Below are 6,000 nucleotides of genomic sequence, written 5' to 3'. Positions count from 1 at the left end.
TTAACCTAGGGCATATGCTTACTTGCTGCAATATTTTTCTCTTTAGAAGCAACCTTCATCTCAAAAAACTAGTCTTAAAACCTTTATTTGAAAACTGCTCTTTAAAGTGAAACTTTTCTACTAAAAATAAATCTGAATAAAAATGTCAAATCATGCATAAGGCCGTATGAAAACATGACTCATACCATAATAAAACTATTTTATGCTTTTCTGGACGAACAAATACATATAATAAAACATATTTCATTCGAAGTACATTTATCGCTATTTGAAAAGTATTTAATTACAGCTAATAGCTTAAATTCCCCGCCAATAGTTATTTGGGATTTAACTTACTGAGTCATATATGGACTTACACTTTTACTTGTAAAACGTTAATTACAAAAAAAAAAAAAAAAAAAAAAAAGCGTGTACGTTGCTGTAAAGGGTAAGCAACTGGAGCAGGTGAGAGTTTCAAGGGTAGTAGGATCATCTAGTTTGACTTACAGAGGGGTACATATCGACATGTAAACGTGACTATTTGCTAGCTAGCTTGATGGAATATGATATTTAGTTGAAATTGTAAGTTTAATAATGATGTATTTGTGAATCTATGAACATGCATAACAGTAGTACTGCCAATAAGGTCAATGGGTGTTGGAGACAATTAATTAAGAACATGTATGCATGGGTGTGTTTTTCTAAGATCCAAAGGAGCCCATGTGGAGTTAAAAACAAAACAAAGCTTCTTTGAGCTCTTTTCTAGTGATGGATATAGCTAGGTATCTAATTTCTCCTTTTATTTTTTTTATATCTTATTTCTTATGAATTCATATATATATATATATATAATCAACTTCATTTATATTCATGATGTCTAACAAGAGATGTACACTTTTTGCCCAGCAATATCTAACAAGATATTCATACCATCAGGATTTCCACCGGTCTATGCTTATTTTACACGCGTGGAGCTGCTATGCGGGTAAATCATTATGGGGTTACATCAAAATGATGCGTCTCGCGCGTGTGGAGATGGGTGTAAGTGGTGGAAGGCCACTTAATTCGTTTGATGGCCTGAGACGAATCCGATTGATGGGCCAACGGGGATTGCCCATCTGGTATATATATATATATATATATATACATATAATTGTAAAGAAGAAATAGATAAAAGTTGAAACAAAATCATGCATGTGTTTAAATAACATAATTCACCAAATAAATTGTACGTCTTGGCAGCTGGTCGAGATCCCCATATACTCATTCTACTATATATAGTGCGCAAAAGATCTTGAGCGTGCATGTATATATCATCCTTTATGTTTTTGTACTTTCTTTTGCTTTAATTTTGAGGAGAGAAATGGGGCAATATCAAGCTCGATCTTAGCTAGGCCACAAGCATATATGACTAGAAGTTCGTTGGGTAATAATGACATGTATGATATGTCTCTTTAGCATATTGTCTTTATGAGCACATGAGGAGGACACTCAATGAATATGCACTTGTCTTAGCTAGTGAGCACATGAAGAGAACACTCAGTAGAAAATGATGGAAAAATCTGCTAAAAGGCGATTGTAGATATGATACTCCCCCCAGCTCCCAACATGCTTTTTCCATGGTACCATTTTTGAGAAAAGAAAGGCTTAGAATAGCCGCAGATGGAGCGAAGGAGGGTCGAAGAGCCTCTATATATACATATATGGGTGGAGAATGGTCCAAGATTGAGTATATATGAAGTAGCTAGTACTAGTGTGATACACATTTCTAAGCACACACTCATGTGATAGATACCAAATTAATTATATATGCCCCTGCCACCAATATTAATCCACCAAAAGAGAGAGAGAGAGAGTGAGTGAGTGATGAGTGAGAAAGAGGCAGTGATGTGGGATGATGTGGAGTGGAGGAGAATAATGTGTATGCCATGCAAAGCCTAGCTAGCTAAGTTAATTTTTATTAAGATTTTCAGACAGTAGAACCCATAAAACCACGCGTGTGCCTCCTTTCTGCTTTTGGATTCTTTTGCTTTACTTGTAAGCCCACCCACTTCAACTCATTACGTATTTTTTCTTATGTTCCCTAGCTATTTATCTATTTATTTATCTCCTTTTCTATTTCTATTTCTTAATATTTATGAGGATATAGGGGGTTGGATTATCAGAGTATATATAATATATCCCTCATTTTGTCCTCTTTATTAATTTTCTAAATTAAAATAAATTTGACGAATTATATGATCGTATGACAAAAAGATGGAGATGTGAACAATATGTACACTGTTTATCTCTATTCCAATTTTATCTTTACAATTACGTTCTAATTTTGATCATTGGCCGGCTTGACTAGACCTAGCTCTATAGCTAGCTAGAGCCCTTTAAAATTAGTATTATACTTGTTAGAATATATATTTCATATTAAGTTGATCTATTTATTTTCCTTGTGTAAGAATATTTCCTATATATTTTTCATGTATTTTTATTTTTTATTTATAATTGAATAAGGAAAAAGGTTACGGTGAAAGATCATATTTCCACTCCCGATCTGAAAGGAAGAGGAAGTGAATGATCCTAAAAACAAAAAAGGGGTGCATGGGCTCTCCCAACATTAATAGACCCAAAACAAACTAAAACAATGCGAGAATAATTATAAATAATAGGAAATAGGTCAAACAAGTGATCACATGGTCCTCTCAAAGGGCCACACAAAGCGGTTACATAAGCAAAATGGACACAAATTAAGGCAAACCTATATGAACCTCCACTTGTAAATAGCAACAACTACTGGGAAGAGGATGAAGCAGTAGAAGCATTGTTAGAGTTTGAATCCAGGACTATTGAAGAGAGATGCACCAACACTAGATCAGTTACAAAAGTCTCCACTAAATGTTCAAACCTGTAACACCTCACCTCAATAACACACAATATCATCCGTTTTTGGCTTCCGGCCCCCAAACCAGACTTCCCAAGAGGTCACCCATTCTGATACTACTCTAATAGAAGCACGCTTAACTGCGGAGTTCTAATGGGATCATGACCATCACGGCTTTAAACACGTTGTTTGGGATCAGAGATACACAGCAGTAGCATAGCAGAGCCCTTCCCACAACAATATTGTCTTCTTTGGCGCCTACCAGGAGTCGACCCCACGACCTCCTATCATCCCTCAAGGCTTTGTTCCTTCCTAGCCACCACTAGACTAAGAGAACTCGTTGTTGTCATTAAGGATGTAGTATACATTTAAGCACATCCTCATCTCCATACCCAAGTGATGTGGGACATCACAATCACCCCCTCTTAGGACCCAACGTCCTCGCTGGCGACCCTCATGGGATTAACACATTCTTGGCGTCCATCCTAGTGAGTGCCCGCTAGCGACCTTTATGAGCTTGTGCACGCTCCCCCTATCTCAGGCTGGGCAATGATTCTAATACCATTTGTAACACCCCCACCTCAATGACACACAATATCGTCCGCTTTTGACTCCCGGCCCCCAAACCAGACTTCCCAGGAGGTCACCAATCATGGTACTACTCCAATAGAAGCACGCTTAACTGTGGAGTTCTGATGGGATCATGACCATCATGGCTTTAAAACGCGTTGTTTGGAATCAGAGATACACAGCAGTAGCATAGCAGAGCCCTTCCCACAACAATATTGTCCTCTTTGGCGCCTACCAGGAGTCGATCACATGACCTCCTATCATCCTTCAAAGCTTTGTTCCTCCCTAGCCACCACTAGGCTAGGAGAACGCGTTGTTGTCATTAAGGGTGTAGTATACATTTAAGCACATTCCCATCTCCATACTCAGGTGATGTGGAACGTCACAAAACCAATATAAATTAAGGAGACAATAACCCACAAAACAAAAAAAAATGTGGAACGTCACAAAACCAATATAAATTAAGGAGACAATAACCCACAAAAAAAAAAACACGCAAATACAATTAAATAAAACTACGAAAAACAACAGGAAAGCAACAAAAAGACTAGAAAACAATAGCAACGACCAGGAAACGGAGTGGGCAGACACTGACCGGCGTGTGCGATACATGCGCCTAGTTAGCATGCATGGTTTAATTAATTACCTTCCTTTTTGGTTTATGGTTTCTAAATTTCCATATAAAATATCATGAACCCGTTTTGTATTATGAAAGATACTTAATTCCATATATTCAAGATGTAGCACTAAACTTCTATGTTATTTTCTTTTTGTCTGTGTTACTTTCTTTTTCTCCGCTTCCGCTCTTTTTCTTTTTCTTTAATATATAATAGTTTATATAAAATTCTACATTACAAACAAGAAATAATAGAGATATTGAAATGAGATTAAAGAGACGTATAACTATGCAGAGTGGTTGAGAGAGAAAAGGAGAAGCGAAAGAAATCCTATAACATTTAAACAGCTAGCTAGCTAGCTAGCATATAGATGTATATATATGCCAAATGACTATTATCTTTAGAGAGAGAGAGAGAGAGAGAGAGAGAGAGACAGTAGTGGTCGTCACTACTGTTCTGTTGAAACGATAAAAATACTAAAAATCTAGGGATGCTGTTGGTCGATGTTGATGGGTTTTGTTTGTTTTCCAACGTGTGCAGATCTTAGGTTGTTGTAAGTGGGAGGAAAAATGATAATCGGAATCATAGAGAGGGGTTGAAAATGGATCTAGTCTGAGTATAATACTTATAAAGCTTAGAAAGCACGCGCATAACATAATCCCCTTCTCATTCTATCGTAAGCCTGAGCACTACTGACAAAACATTAGGTTTTGCTCATCCCTAGCTAGTGAGTAGTGAGATACTGAGTTGGTACCTTTACCACTACTTATCATAATAATAATAATTAATCTATGCAACTGATCATCAGCAGTAGTACTTTATTGAAAATTAAACCAATCATAAGTTAATTGGTGCATAAAATTAATTAGAGATGACTACTACTTCATCATCTTACCACATCTTTTACAACTAATTATAATATTTACTTTTGAGGAGATAATTATCTTTAAGTTATGTGTCGCTTCAACTGGTAGATAACACTCAGCATACCCACTGAATTAAGGTGGCTGGCTTTGATCATATGATCTCATCTCAATTTCTTTATTTAGCTTATATTTATCCTTTTAGCATACGTTACAATCAAAGTACGAGTTAACTTAAATTGCTTCTAAATATATATATACATACATAAAATTATAATTAACTTGGCTACTAATTAATTAATAATGAAATATAATTGCTTAATTAATTGGTGTATGTATGCATTGCATTGAGATGGCAACAATTAATATATCCTGAAGTGAAAATGAGTTGCCAAATGATTAATATAAGGCCCCACATCCCACCCTAATACGCATGGATGATGTACTAATTAAGTAGGACCAAGAGTCGTGATATACAATTACGTGGCCCGACAAGAAGTAGCTAGATCGATGCTAAAGAAATTAACATCTAATCAACCATATCATGAATTAATCCTCTCCTTAAATAATTTCAAAAAAAGTAAAAATCCTGATTGGAAGGTGGTGGGTGGTGTGGTAATTAATATTGGTCGTCCCAGCCGATCAAAAGAGAAAACGACTGATCGACCTTTGCGTTTGGCGTAGATCAAGAACTGGTGAGTTGAGAGGGGTCAAGAGGCAATTATAAGGTTGTTAAAGCAGCAATTATTAGAAGAACTAAGAATAGCGATCGTAAGATCGAGTAGTACAAGCATAAAGTTTAAAATGACAGGACTTAGCAGGAAATCCATTAATTATTTTATCTCTCTATATATATATATATATATATATATATAATGGGTTGGAACGTGGGGTAGCGCAGATTTGCTGAGTGGGTGGACCCAAATTGGCCCTCCACCAATACCAAATGATTTAGGGAAGATCGCGTGTATAAACGTAATCCCGTAATCGAGAACCGGTGGTGGAATATAAAAGTAAAGATTAAAAAGAGAGACGCCAAAATTCTCCACTTGAAAGTGGGAGTGCGCGCCACGTGTCAGCCTCCCAACTCAGTTTGCAA

Source organism: Corylus avellana, chromosome ca3 (assembly GCF_901000735.1).
Source record: "Corylus avellana chromosome ca3, CavTom2PMs-1.0".
Classification (NCBI taxonomy): Eukaryota; Viridiplantae; Streptophyta; class Magnoliopsida; order Fagales; family Betulaceae; genus Corylus; species Corylus avellana.
This window is presented reverse-complemented; position numbering follows the sequence as displayed.